The sequence below is a fragment of the Bubalus bubalis genome, chromosome 1, assembly GCF_019923935.1.
Source record: "Bubalus bubalis isolate 160015118507 breed Murrah chromosome 1, NDDB_SH_1, whole genome shotgun sequence".
Classification (NCBI taxonomy): Eukaryota; Metazoa; Chordata; class Mammalia; order Artiodactyla; family Bovidae; genus Bubalus; species Bubalus bubalis.
In genome coordinates this window covers 76,329,351-76,345,100 of record NC_059157.1, presented here as the reverse complement: position 1 = coordinate 76,345,100, position 15,750 = coordinate 76,329,351, and positions in this window count along the sequence as shown.

Genomic DNA, 15,750 nt, shown 5'->3' with positions numbered 1-15,750 from the left:
TAATTTCAGTTCCTCTTGTGGTCTGTTTTTGAAACATAATTCACCATCTGAAACACTGTGCTCCACTTAATAAGTATTAATTTGACTGATTCATAACAGTAATATTTTAACTATTTACTGAATGATATAAAAGTCTATCAGATTTGAATGGGATCAAAAATATGGAAAAACTCTGCATCAGGTAAAGGATTGAGCCTGCCAGTGGAGCCATGTAACCCAGCAGACCACATATCACTAGATATCTACAATGGTAAAACAGGCTTTGCAGAGTTTTTATCAGGCCCAATAGAAGAACCAGAAGGTAGACCTCTAGAGGATTAGTGGAAAGTCCTGCTGTGTATAACAGAAAAATATACATCTTTCTAAAATTAGTGGCTAGAATACTATTGGGTCCTGGTATACATGGCACCTAAATATGAGATGTGAAAGGCCCACATGGCCAGAACTGCCCTAATGAGCTAGGGCTTCTGAGTCCCACTTAGGTTAAAAAGTTTGAGTTCCTTTTTCAATAGTAATATGTATAGAAGCTATATATCCAGATTCAGTCATGAACAGAATCAGAGATCATAGATAAATTTCTTATTTAGCTCTCTCCCACCACGAAGGAAAGATGTTGATGGTTGACCAGAATCAAGAGCTGAGATAGGTTCTGTCAGAGCCATGATAATAAGAATTTTGCTATCAAACTGAATGGGATAAATTCCTGATAACTTCAAGCTTTATAAATAAATTGGTTTCTTATGTTACCTAATTTAACCTTAATTTCTTTGTGTATAAAATGAATATTTAAATTTCCAATTCATATATTATGAAGATAAAATAGCATAACCCAACAAAGAATGGTGCCTTGCATAAAGAAATCACTCACTAAATACTATTAATAGCTTATAATAATGAATTATTTAAAAGTTAGACTAAAGAAGAATTAAAATCACTTACATATGCTCTAATTAGACTTCTCAAGTCTTAAGAATTCTATATAATTGGGTAATTAGTGAGAAAATAATAAGGAAAACAAAACGTTCAAGTAGCTAGAATGTTGCCACCATAATAAAATATGTTCTCTCTCTTTTTCTTTTTCTCTGAAAAGCAGTATTTAGCAGAACAGTGTACTTGTCTTTTTATGAAATATATATTTATAAAGGGTGTTTCCCTGATAGCTCAGTTGGTAAAGAATCCACCTGCAATGCAGGAGACCCTGGTTCAACTCCTGGGTCAGGAAGATCTTCTGGAGAAGGGATTGGCTACCCACTATAGTATTCTTGGGCTTCCCTGTTGGCTCATCTGGTAAAGAGTCCAGCCACAATACGGGAGACCTGGGTTCAAGCCCCGGGTTGGGAAGATCCCCTAGAGAAGGGAAAGGCTACCCACTCCAGTATTTTGGCCTGGAGAATTCCATGGACTGTTATAGTTCATGGGGTCCCAAAGAGTCAGACAGGACTGAGCGACTTTCACTCACTCACTCATACTTTTTAAAAAATGTCAATAAAGTACTCTCATTTATTAAAAATTTCAAGCACAAAAATTTCCTTTTAACTTAAGTATTAATTTATGTCTGACTACCCTTTTTTTCAGAGAAGGCAATGGCAACCCACTACAGTACTCTTGCCTAGAAAATCCCATGGGCAGAGGAGCCTGGTAGGCTGCAGTCCATGGGGTCGCGAAGAGTTGGACACGACTGAGCAACTTCACTTTCATGCACTGGAGAAGGAAATGGCAACCCACTCCAGTGTTCTTTGCCTGGAGAATCCCAGGGACGGGGCAGCCTAGTGGGCTGCCGTCTATGGGGTCACACAAAGTTGGACATGACTGAAGTGACTTAGCAGCAGCAGCAGCAGCACCCTTTATTTTTATATTTTATACATTGATTTTGTTTTCATTCATCAGTTTTGTATTTATTTTTATAGTATAACTTACACTCATGAACCTACCACCTACGTAAGAAGAACTGGAACATTGCTAAAATCCTTCAGCACTCAATTTCTATGCTCCTCTCCAATTTACCTTCCTCACAAGCCTGGTATTCGATGCATTCTGTTTCTATGATTCTAAAGTATGTTTTTTTTTTTTAGTTGCTTTTTTTGTTTGTTTGCTAAAATAGTTAACATCTCTGATGTGATTCTTTTCTTCCTGCTTCATGGATATTTGAAGGATGTTAACCTTTAGTCAGGTTTCTAATGGAATCATCTAAAGGTCTGTACGTATTTGGAGAGGTTAGCTGCAATTTCTGTGCATTAATTAATGAGTACTGAAGCACCTCAAGATGTTGTCATTGGGATTATTCATTGTACAACTGTGGACTTCAGGTTCATTAAAGAATGGGAAAACAGTACATATCCCCCCAGGTGATAGTGACCGGCAAGTTTAGCAGAGGCAACCAGTAGGTGTTCTTGATTTATGTGTCAACTCTTGTCATCAACATGCACAATAGCATCTTGAGCAATAAAGGGCATCTTATGTGTTTGGGGACATTAGAAGTTGTAAGTGGGTAATTAAAGTTTCTCAGATCCTGCTGCTATGAATGACACTTTATCCTTTCCTAAACATAACTCAACTTTATGCTGGGTCAACTATTGTGTGTAGTGTTTGCTTAATAATCCAATCTAGAAACTCACTCTCATGACCATGTAATTCCTTACATTATTATCCTTATTATTTTGATAACTGTTAAACATTAGAAAAATGATTTGCATTGTTCTTCAGCATGTTATTATTACAATTTATACAGGTTAATACATATTCTGTAATACATTTTTCCTATTGTTGTATAATACCAGTGTGTGTGTGTAAATAAATAATTGATTACTGAATCTATATATGTATCATACATACATGTATTTTATACATGTGTTACCTTCTTACTGGCACTGTATGAGAACTACAGTTCTTCCAAATCCTTGCCAATACTACTATCAGTGCTTTTTGTTTGTTTGTTTGATTTAGGTTTATATATTCTAATAGGTAAAAAGTGGCATCTCATTGTGTCTTTAAAGTGCATTAATGTCCATTTTTTTAGTTACTGACAACATAGAGCATATTTTCTCGTGAATATTCACATTCATAAATCTTCTATAGTAGGGTGTCTATTCAAATGTTTTGTTCAGCTTTTTAATTGTGTGATTTACTTCTTTTTACTGAATAGTATTAGGTGTTTGTGTATTTTAAGTCTGTGTTCCTTATCAGATATATAATTTGCAACCATATCCTTCTAGCTTGTTGCTTGGTTTTCTTTTTTACTTAATATATTTATTTTATTGAAGTATAGTTAACATAGTGTTTCAGGTACAAGCAAGGTGATTCAGTTATACACATACACATATATTATTTTTGAGGTTATTTTCTACTATAGGTTATTACAAGATATAGATTATAGTTCCCTGTGCTATACAGTAAACCTTTGTAGCTTGTTGTGTATCTATTTTTTTTAAATTAGAAAGCTAGCATTCTATGCATACTGAGTCAAACAAGTAGAATCAAATGTCATAATTTTTTTAGTTAAGCAAAAATGGATAAGTTCTTTAAAATAGATATATTATGCATCCTATTTATATATATGTATAAAAATTTTTTCTACTATGCATGAGAAAGAACATCAAAGAAAGAAGACATAGAGAAATTGGAAAACAGAAACTAAATGAAATGGGAGCACTAATAATGAAATATAAAAAGCGAACCAAATTAGATAAAAGCAAAAGATCATCATATAGTCCAGTTGTTTTTAAACATGGCTGGTCATTAGAAACATATCTGGAGCTTTGGAGGAAAAAAGCAATACCTGAGCATTTATATTTTTAAAAAAATTCCAAAATAATTCTGATATGCATCTGGAGTGTACCAAGTGATTACAGGTTTTTCTATTAAATGGTAGTTTTGGTAATATAGGATTCTATTATTTTTCTGCTGACTAATCATGATACAGTGGTATTGAGTAATAGCTACATAATCATAGCAGTCAAAGATGTTTACCAGTTTTCAAAATCAATAGCCAGACAAAAAATAAAAGATAATTTCAGTTGCAAGCCATAATGGGAACTTGATTAACCTAACAGTATAAAATAATTACATACTATCTAGGGGGTCAAGCAGAATTATGTGGAATGGAAGTGGAAATGTATACATGCACATTTTCATCTGCCCTGCCACTCTGTGTCTTTTGGTTGGTGTGTTTAAATCTATTTACATTCAAGGTAATTACCAGTATGTATGATTCTACTGGGGGCTTCTCTGGTGGCTCAGACAGTAAAGAATCTGCTTGCAATGCAGGAGACACAGGTTTGATCCCTGGGTCAGGAAAATCCCCTGGAGAAGGGCATGGCAAACTATGCCAGGATTCTTGCCTAGAGAATCCCATGGACAGAGGAGTCTGGTGGGCTACAGTCCATAGGGTCCAAAGAGTTGGACACTACTAAAGTGACTAAGTTCAGTTCAGTTCAGTCACTCAGTTGTGTCTGACTCTTTGCAACCCCATGGACTGCAGCACGACAGGCCTCCCTGTTCATCAACAACTCCCAGAGTTTACTCAAACTCATGTTCATTGAGTAGGTGATGCCATCCAACCATCACATCCTCTGTTGTCCCCTTCTCCTCCTGCCTTCACTCTGTCCCAGCATCAGGATCTTTTCAAATGAGTCAGCTCTTCGCATCAGGTGGCCAAAGTTTTGGAGTTTCAGCCTCAACATCAGTCCTTCCAAAGAATATTCAGGACTGATTTCCTTTAGGATGTACTGGTTGGATCTCCTTGTAGTCCAAGGGACTCTCAAGAGTCTTCTCCAACAACACAGTTCAAAAGCATCAATTCTTTGGCACTCTTGGTGGCTCAGCTGGTAAAGAATCCACCTGCAATGTGGGAGACCTGGGTTTGATCCCTGGGTTGGGAAGATCCCCTGGAGAAGGGAAAGGCTACCCACTCTAGTATTCTGGCCTGGAGAATTCCATGGACTATACAGTCTAAGGGGTTGCAAGAGTTGGACACAACTGAGCAACTTTCACTTTCACTTTGGCACTCAGCGTTCTTTATAGTCCAACTCTCATGTCCATACATGGCTGCTGGAAAAAGTGTAGCTTTGACTAGCCAGACCTTTTTTGGCAAAGTAATATCTATGCTTTTTAATATGCTGTCTAGGTGGGTCATAACTTTCCTTCCAAGGAGTAAGCGTCTTTTAATTTCATTGCTGCAGACACCATCTGCAGTGATTTTGGAACCCCCCAAAATAAAGTCTGCCCCTGTTTCCTCATCTATTGCCATGATGGGACCAGATGCCATAATTTTAGTTTTCTGAAAGTTGAGTTTTAAGCCAAGTTTTTCACTCTCCTCTTTCAGTTTCATCAAGAGGCTCTTCAGTTCTTCACTTTCTGCCATAAGGGTGGTGTCATCTGCATATCTGAGATTATTGATATTTCTCCCAGCAATCTTGATTCCAGCTTGTGTTTCATCCAGCCCAGTGTTTCTCATGATGCACTCTGCATACAACTTAAATAAGAACTGACTTAGCATACCCATGATCCTACTACCATTTTCTTAATTACTTTGGGTTTATTTTCTGTAGGCCTTTTCCTTCCCTTGTGTTTCCTGCCTAGTAAAGTTCCTTTAGCATTTGTCGTAAAGCTAGTTTGGTGGTGCTGAATTCTCTTAACTTATGCTTGTCTGGAAAGCTTTTGATTTCTCTATCAAATCTGAATGAGATTCTTTCTGGGTAGAGTGTTCTTGGTTGTAGGTTATTCCTTTTCATCACTTTAAATATATTGTGCCATTCCCTCTGGCTTGTAGAGTTTCTTTTGAGAAATCATCTGGTAACCTTCTAGAAGTTCCATTGTATGGTATTTGCCATTTTTCCCTTATTGCTTTTAATATTTTATCTTTGCCTTTATTTTTTGTCATTTTGATTGCTATGTGTCTTGTGGTGCTCCTCCTTGAGTTTATCCTTCCTGCAACTCTCTGCACTTCCTGGACTTGGTCGACTATTTCCTTTTCCATGTTAGGGGAGTTTTCAGCTATTATCTCTTCACATATTTCTCAGGTCGTTTCTCTCTTCTCCTTCTGGGACTCCTATAATATGAATGTTGGTACATTTAACGTTGTCCCATAAATCTCTTAGATTGTCTTCATTTTTTTTTTTTTCATTCTTATTTCTATTTTCTGTTCTGTGGCAGTGATTTCCATCATTCTATCCTCCAGGTCACCTTTCCATTCTTCTGCCTCAGTTATTCTGCTATTGATTCCTTGTAGGGTATTGTCCATCTCTGTTTGCTTGTTCTTTAGTTCTTCTAGGTCTTTGTAAACATTTCTTGCATCTTCTCCATTCTGCTTTTGAGATCCTGGATCATCTTCACTATCATTTTTCTGAGTTATTTTTCTGAAAGATTCTCCCTCTCCACTTCATTTAGTTGTTTTCCTGGGGTTTTATATTGTCTCTTTGTCTGGGGCATAACTTTATGATTTTTTATCTTAATTAACTTTCTGTAATGTGGTTTTTGTTCTAGCTGCTGTGGGATTGCAGTTCTTCTTGTTTCCTCTGTCTGCACTCTGGTGGATGAGGATAAGAGGCTTCTGCAAAATTATTGATGGGAAAGACTGGGTGGGAAAAAACTAGATCTTGCTCTGGTGGGCAGGGGCTTGCTTAGTAAAACTTTAATCCAATTATCTGCTGATGGGTTGGGTTGTGCTCCCTGTCTGTTAGTTGTATGACCTGAGGTGACCCAACCCTGAGGTCTGTGGGCTCGATGGTAGGGTTAATGATGATATCTAAGAGGACTTATGCCCAGGAGGACCTTCCAGGACTGCTGCTGCCGGTGTCCCTGTCCCTTTGGCAAGCTCCTGTTGACCCACGCCTCCCCAGCAGATAGCTTTGGTTCAGTCTCCTGTGGGGTCACTGCTCCTTTCCTCTGGGTATTGGTGAGCACAAGATTTTATTTGTGCCTTCCTAGCCCAGGAACGGGGGAGCCTGGTGGGCTGCCATCTATGGGGTTGCACAGAGTCGGACACGACTGAAGCGACTTAGCAGCAGCAGCAGCAGTCCTGTGGAAGTCCTATAATCAAATCCCACTGGCCTCCAAGGTCAGATTCCTTGGGGATTCCCAATCCTTTTCTCGGATTCCCATGCTGAGAAGCCTAACATGGGGCTCAGAATTTTCACAACAGTGGGAGATCTTCTTTGGTATTATTGTTCTTCAGTTTATGGGTCACCCCTATGGCGGGTATGGGATTTGACTTTATCGTGATTGCACCCCACCTACCATCTTAGTGCATATTCTTCTCTGTCTTTGGATGTGGAGTGTCTTTTTTGGTGGGTTCCAGTATCCTCCTGTTGATAGCTGTTCAGTAGTAAGCTGCAATTCTGATACTGTTGCAGGAGGAGATGAGCATACATCCTTCTACTCCACCATTCAGAACTGGAAGCCTGTAGCTTGCTTTTCATTGTCTTAGACTTTAAAAGAGTAGAGATTTTATTTACATCTTTATGAAGTGCCTTTTATTAATTTGGTCAATTTTTTGGTGTCATATCTGAGAAAGCTGTGCCTAGCCAAAATCACAAATGTTTTTCTCTATGTTTTGCTTTAGAAATTTTATAGTTTTAAGGTTTTCATTTAGATATATGATAAAATTTAGAAGTAATATCTATATGTGATAAAAGCATGTGGATCCAGGCTTCTTTAATTTTGAATAGGGTTATCCAATTGTCCCAAAACCATTTATTAAAAAAAATTATCCAGTCTCCACTTTATTGGCTTTGCACCTTGTTTAAAATCAGTTTCCATTATATGTTTTTCTATTACCTGACCCTCTGTACTATTCTATTGGACTATTTATCTAACTTGACAGTGGTACCACAGTATTTTGATTACTTTGGTTTTATAATAAGCCTTAAAATTAGGTAATGTTGGTATTTCAACTTTTTAAAATCAATGTGCAATAGGAAATATGTACCTAAAATAGCAAAGTGACATTTTTTTGTTGTTGCTTTTACAACTCATGCTTTTCATTTGACTTTTAAGAGCTTAACTGTTAAAATTTGAATTTGCACAGTTTTTAAAACGTTTATCTTTCTTAGTATTTATTGAACATCTAAATATATAAATTTATTTTTTACATCAAATTTGTTAATTTTTAAGTATTTAATAAATTATCTTCCTTACACTTTTTTTTCTTCTGAAACTCTAATGTTTGTTATACTTTTTCATAATATGTAATACTTTTGTGATTCATGTTTATATTTTTAATTTTATCTATTTCTCAGATTCAGTTCAGTTCAGTCACTCAGTTGTGTCCGACTCTTTGCAACCCCATGAATTGCAGCATGCCAGGCCTCCTTGTCCATCACCAACTCCCAGAGTTCACTCAAACTCACATCCATCGAATTGGTGATGCCATGCAGCCATCTCATCCTCTGTCATCCCCTTCTTCTCCTGCCCCCAATCCCTCCCAGCATCAGAGTCTTTTCCAATGAGTCAACTCTTTGCATGAGGTGGCCAAAGTACTGGAGTTTCAGCCATAGCATCATTACTTTCAAAGAACACCCAGGGCTGATCTTTAGAATGGACTGGTTGAATCTCCTTGCAGTCCAAGGGACTCTCAAGAGTCTTGTCCAACACCACAGTTAAAAAGCATCTGTTGAAATATCATTAAATTCAATTGCTATCTTCAGACATCACAATGCTGTTCTTAAGTTGATGCAATTTTTTTTTTTCATATATTTTATTTCAAGAATTTTCATTTGGGACTTCCTTTTTAGTCCAGTGGTTAAGAGTCTCCTTTCAGTGCAGTGGATGTGGGTTCAATCCCTGGTCAAGGAACTAAGATCCCACATGCCATGGGGCAACAAAGCTCTAAGGTCTCAACTAGAAAGCCTCTGTGCCACAATTAAAGATCCCACATACCGCAACTAAGATCCAAAATCAGGCAAAAATACATACATAACTATTTACTTAAGAGTTTATGAAAATGGAAATCATTTACTTTAACATAAATGGTAGCATAAAGTTTTTGTTGTCTTTTTGAATCCTCAGAATTTTCTTTTTGATAACATATTTTTATATATGCACATAAAATTTAATTCTAAGATATTATTCTGATATGAGTATTCCAGTTTCACAGTCTGCATGTTGGGAAAGTCAATCGTTATGATAGCAGGAATCATTTCAATTTTATTATTTATTTATATTTAGTACAATCTTACCAGGAGTCATGATTTTCTTTCAACATTTTCAAATGCAACAATACTGAGTGCCACAGTACTACAGCTAATTGTTTGAAATGGATGGAACTTTATCTTTCATATACATGATTTGAGGTCAGCTGTCACCTAAGACAAAATTTCTTTATGAAATAAAAGATGCTACAGTAGAAGGTTTGTAGAAAGTATTTTGGTTTTCTTCACCGATAATTTTGATATTCAAAGTTCCCCAACAGTTAATAGAACTATAATCGATGGGAAAAGATAATAAAAAGAAAGCTGCATTGCGCTTTACTTAACTATAACAATGGGACAATCAAGTTGTAAAGATTTCTCTATGGTTAATTGCAAAAATCTAAATGACCCATTTAAAAAGTGTGTGTGTAATATTCTAATGAGCTTAAGATAACGCCAAGCATACCTAGTTGTATGTAGATCTTCCTAATTACTTAGGAGGAGATTGTCTTCATCATGAACATAAACATCTAGAATCCACAAATTATAATACTGATGCCTTTTAAATATACGTGTCTCTGTAACATGCCTATGGGTTAATTTTTGCTGATGAGTTTATTACTCTGATTTCATTGCATTGCAATGAATTCCTATAGGCAAGCACCTGGAAGTAATTACCTGAAAAACTTAACTATATACATAGGTATGGCTTAGGAGAGCAAAAATATGCTTTAGTTTATGCAAAATTCAATAGCTTGCCTGCTGTGTTACATTTCTGAGTTAACTGAAAATCATAACACTGAAACTTTTAGGATCTAAGACAAACCTAAAAATTCAAGCAAACTTCCTTGCCCACATTTTAGTCTTCATGGCTCTGTTGACAAAACTAAGACCAGTTTAGAAGATGAAGTATTATTGTAGAAATCTGATACAAGGCCCTCTACCGTATATTGTGGAATTAAATTCTGGAAAGCCTTCATGATTTGGGGCCTATATTTAATTTCTCCAAAAACTGGATTTCCATCTTGTAGAAATTTTATCATGATTAAATGATATTAAACACATATGACACTAGAATTCAGGCACATGGTAAGAACTGTCAATAATTTCCACAAAGATCATTATTGCCATCATTTACATCATCTCACTGCCCTTGAAAAGAGCCAAACTTGCCAATACCTTCATGGGGCACAAATAGTCTCCAGAACTGTAAGACTATAGATTGCTATTGTATAAGCCACACAGTTTATGGTACTTTTTTTTTTAATGGAAGTCATAGCATCTACTACAATTATGATCTTTCCTTTTAGAAAGTAACTCCAGTAGCAATTCAGAAAATCTCATCCTTAAATATGATGTGTTTTTTTTTAATACCTGTTATTATGTTGAAGAAAATTCCTTCCATTCCTGGTTTTCTGAGCATTTTTATTCTGAAAGTAGATTTTTGTCAAATGGCTTCTATGTATCAAATGAGATGATATAGGGTTTTTGTTGTTGTTGTTATATTCTATTAATTGATTTCCTTATGTTGAAATATTATTCCTGTAATAAATTTCACATCATAATGGTGTAAAGTACTTCTAATATAGTGCCAGACTTGGTTTTCTGAATTTTGTTGATAATTTTGTGTCCATATTCATTAGAGATATTAGTCTGTAATTTTTCTTGTGTTGTCTTTGCTCATAGAATGTGTTTCACATTTTTTGGAAGTGTTTGAGAGATATTGGAATTAATTATTTTTGTGTATGGTGTTAGAAAGTGTTCTAGTTTCATTCTTTTACAAGTGGTTGACCAGATTTCCCAGCACCACTTGTTAAAGAGATTGTCTTTAATCCATTGTATATTCTTGCCTCCTTTGTCAAAGATAAGGTTTCCATATGTGTATGGATTTATCTCTGGGCTTTCTATTTTGTTCCATTGATCTATATTTCTGACTTTGTGCCAGTACCATACTGTCTTGATAGCTGTGGCTTTGTAGTAGAGCCTGAAGTCAGGTAGGTTGATTCCTCCAGTTCCATTCTTCTTTCTCAAGATAGCTTTGGCTATTCGAGGTTTTTTGTATTTCCATACAAATTGAATTAATTAATCTTTAATGTTTGAAAGAATTCACCTGAGATGATAATATTGGAATTTTCTTTATTGGAAGTTTTTGTTTACTAATTCAGTCTCTTTATTTGTTATAATTCCGTTTAGAAATTTCTTCTAGCGTTGTTTAGGTAACTTGTCTATTTCAAGGGATTTGTATATTGCTTATGAATTATCTAATTTGTTGATGCACGATTGTTCATTGTGTTCTATTAATATTATAAACCTTTTTACTTCTGTAAGGTCAATAGTAATTTCCCCATTTTCAAATTTTATCAATATTTATTTTTTTTGTCAATATAGCTTTTCTGTTCAGTCACTCAGTCCTGTCTGACTCTTTGCAGCCCCCATGGACTGCAACATGCCAGGCTTCCCTGTCCATTACCAACTCCTGGAGCCTGCTCAAATTCATGTCCATCGAATCTCTGATCCCATCCAATCATCCCATCTTCTGTCATCCCCCCTTTCCCCTTGTCTTTAATTTTTCTCTACATCAGAGTCTTTTCCAGTGAATCAGTTCTTTGTATCAGGTGGCCAAAGTATTGGAGCTTTAGCTTCCTCATCAGTCCTTTCAATGACTAGTCAGGACTGATTTCCTCTAGGATTGACTGGTTTGATCTCCTTGCAGTCCAAGGGACTCTCAAGTCTTCTCCAACAAAAGCATCAATTCTTTGGCACTTAGCTTTCTTTATGTTCCGACTGTCACATATAGCTAAAGATATATTAATTTTTTAAATCTTTCCCAAAAACCAAAATTTGGTTTTATTAGCACTCTCCACTGTTTCTCTAATCTTTATTTCATTTACTTCTGCTAATATCTCTATTAATTCCTTCCTTCTGTTAGTTTTGGATTCACATTGCTATTTTTTTTCTATTTATTCACATTTTAAAATTAGGTTATTGATTTGAGATCTTTCTGCTTTTTTTAATATAGGTTTTTTTCCCACTATGAATATTTCTCTGAGCACTGATTCTACATGCCAATCCATAAGTTTTGGTATGTTATGGTTTTGTTTTCAGTTATCTCTAAGAATTGGACACTTGGGCTTCCATCGTGGTTCAGTGGTAAAAAATCCACTTGCTAAGCCAGAGAAGTGAATTCATTCCTTGTGTCGGGAAGATCCCCTGGAGGGGGAAATGGCTATGCACTCTAGTATTTTTACCTGGGAAATCCCATGGACAGAGGAATCTGGTAGACTACAGTCCATGGAGTCACAAGAGAGTCAGTCAACACTTAGCAACTTAACAACAGTGAACAATTGGAGATTTTAATCCACATATCAAAAGTAATAGCAAATGAAAAACTTTTTGTTTGTGTATATATTTATAATGTCTCTTTTGTCACTAATTTCTTCCATTACTACCTTCTTTTGTATTTATTTTTTAATTTTTTTGAGGAAATTAACTTTTTTGATTCTCTTTTTTGTTTTCTTTTGTATATATATACACACACACATATATAAATTTTTTTCTTTACCTAGATCCAGATTTTTTTCAACTCCATGTGCACAAACTTCTGTTTTTATTAAGATTTTATGTTTTTAGAGTTTTAAATTGACAACAAAATTAAGGGGAAGATACAGAGATTTCCCATACTTTCCTGCTGCCATACATGCACAGCCTCCCTCTTTATCAATGTCATTCACCAGAACGTAAACTTGTTAGAATTGATAAACTTCCATTAACACATCACAATCATCTGAAGTCCATAGATTACATTATTGTTTACTCTTGGCATTGTACATTTGGTGGGTTTGAGCAAATGTATAATGACATTTATCCATTATTATGGTACCATACACAGTATTTTAACTACCCCAGAATACTCCACCTTTATGTGAACAGTTTTTTCAATATTTTATTTAGGTTACTGTGGAGATTACATTTAACACCCTAAATTAATAACAATCTAGTTTATTTTGATAGCCATTTACTTTGTGTAGAATATGAATATTTGTTTTTAAACTGATTTTCTCCCTACTTGTGTCATTGTTACCATGAATTACATTTTAAATTGTTTCACACAAGAGATTTATGAAAATGTTTAACCATTTGTCTTTTATATCATGTAGGAGATAAAAGGTAAAGTTACAATCCCTCTCCCCAAAATTATTACAAGATTTTATATTTGCCCACGAAGTAACATTTGCAAGAAATCTTTACTTCTTTTAGGGCATGGGTAGTGGTAATGGGATTTGCTGATGGCTCAGATAGAAACAGGCTTCTTCAGCTTTCTTCTTCCTTTTAAATATGGGAATGTCTCAATAGTGTCTTCATTTGTGAAGAACAGATTTGCCAGATATGGAATTCTTAGTTGGCATTATTTTATTCCTTTAGCACTTCAAACATGTCATCCCAGTGCATTCTATCTTCTATGGTTTCTGATAAATTGAGTGTTAATGTTATTGAGGATCTCTTGTATATAATGAGACACTTTTGTGTTGTTGCTTTTAAAATTCTCTGTTTGATTATTTCTTTCAACAGTTTGATTATAATGTGTTTCAGTGTGGGTCACTTTGCTTATCCTACTTTCAGTTTATTGAATTCCTTGGAGTATAGATTCATAATTTTCAGCAAATTTGAAAAGTTTCATGACTTTATTTCTTCAAATATTCTTTCTGACCTTTTTTCTCTCTTCTATTTCTGGGACTCCCATGATCCAAAAGTTGGTCATCTGGATGGTGTCTTATATGCCCCTAGGCTAAGTTCACAGTTATTCCTTTATTTTTCTCTTCAGAAAATGTCATGTTCTATTTTCAAGTTTTATGATTCTGTCTTCTTTTTGATCAAGTCTGATGTTGAGTCCCTGTAGTAAATTCTAAATATCAGTTATTAAAGTTTATAGCTTCAGAATTTCTAATTGTTTCCTTTTTATAATGTATTAATAATTATAATTTCATTTTTTTTTTGCATTTTCTATTGTTTATGCATTGTACTCCTTGTTTCCTTTACATCTTTACCCATGATTTGTGTTAATGCTTTGAGCAAATTTAAGACAGTTGATCTAAAGTCTTTTTTTAATAAGTGTATTTTCTGACCTTCCTTATAATAATTTCTGTCAATTTTTTCCTGTGAATTGGCCATATTTTTTAGTTTCTTAATATACTGTGTGATATTTTGTTGAAACTTGGTCATTGATTATAATAATGGGTAACCCTACATGTCAGATTTTCCCCTTCTAGGGTTTGCTATTTTTTAAAATTTGATTATTATAGCCCTTGTTGTTATTCAGTCACTAAGTCATGTCTGACTCTTTGTGAACCCATGGACTGGCACGCCAGGCTTCCTTATCCTTACACTATCTCCTGTAGTTTGCTCAAACTCATGTCCATTGAGTCAGTGATACCATCCAACCTCTGTCACCCTTCTCTCCTCCTGTCCTCAGTCTTTCCCAGCATCAGGGTCTTTTCCAGTGATTCAACTCTTTGAATCAGGTGGCCGAAGTATTGTAGTTTCAGCTTCAACATCAGACCCTCCAATGAATATTCAGGGTTGACTTCCTTTAGGATTGACTAGTTTGGTTTCCTTGCTGTCTAAGAGACTCTGAAGAGTCTTCTCCAGCACTACAGTTCAAGAGCATCGATTCTTCTGCAGTCAGTCTTCTTTATGGTTCAGCTCTCACATTCATACATGACTACTGGAAAAACCATAGCATGACTGTATAGACCTTTGTTGGCAAAGTGATGTCTTTGCTTTGTAGTATGCTGTCTAGGTTTGTCATAGCTTTTCTTCCAAGGAGGAAGAGTCATTTAATTTAGGTCCCTGAGTTGGGAAGTTCCTCTGCAGAAGGCAATGGCAATCCACTCCAGTATTCTTGCCTGAAGAATCCCATGGATAGAGGAGCCTGGTGGGCTACAGTCCATGGGGTCTCAAAGATTTGGACATGACTGAGCGAGTAACACACACACTAATGGGTCACTATAACCCTTAGTGGCCTATTTCTTAGTGACTTTTCTAAACTGTTTTTATCAGAGGTTGTATTTCTTATTCATATGGTCACTGACGTGTTTATTCCTTAGATTGTGTTCAGTTACTGTTTTGACAGAGATTTCCTTAAACACCAGGGGCTAAACAAACAAATAAACATCTCAGTTTTACAGATTGTGTCTGTACTGGAAATTTCCTTTAAAACTTAGCCAGGCTTACCCCCAGCCTAGGGACCAGCCTGAGGTGAAAACTTAGGGTCTTCTCAGGACTTTTCTGTACATGTGTCTTTCTCTGAGAATGTATGTGGATTTCTATATTCTTCCATCAACATGGGTTCTTTTGAATGTCCTGATTTCCCAAATAAACTCTCTCTGCTTGTTCCTTCAAAATCTTAGGGTAGCTAGTGTATGTCTAATATGTTTGTAATGTGATCTTTTACTCCAGGTTTCTTCAGGTTGACCATCTACCTGCCTTACGTTGTGTTTGAGTAATGATCACTGCTTCTCTGGGATGAGTGAGTTCTGCATTAAATAAAACATAAATGCTCATCTTGAATCAGCCCTTCAAGCAAATCCTAGGTAGGTTAGGCTAGACATACATAAGAATATGGGAG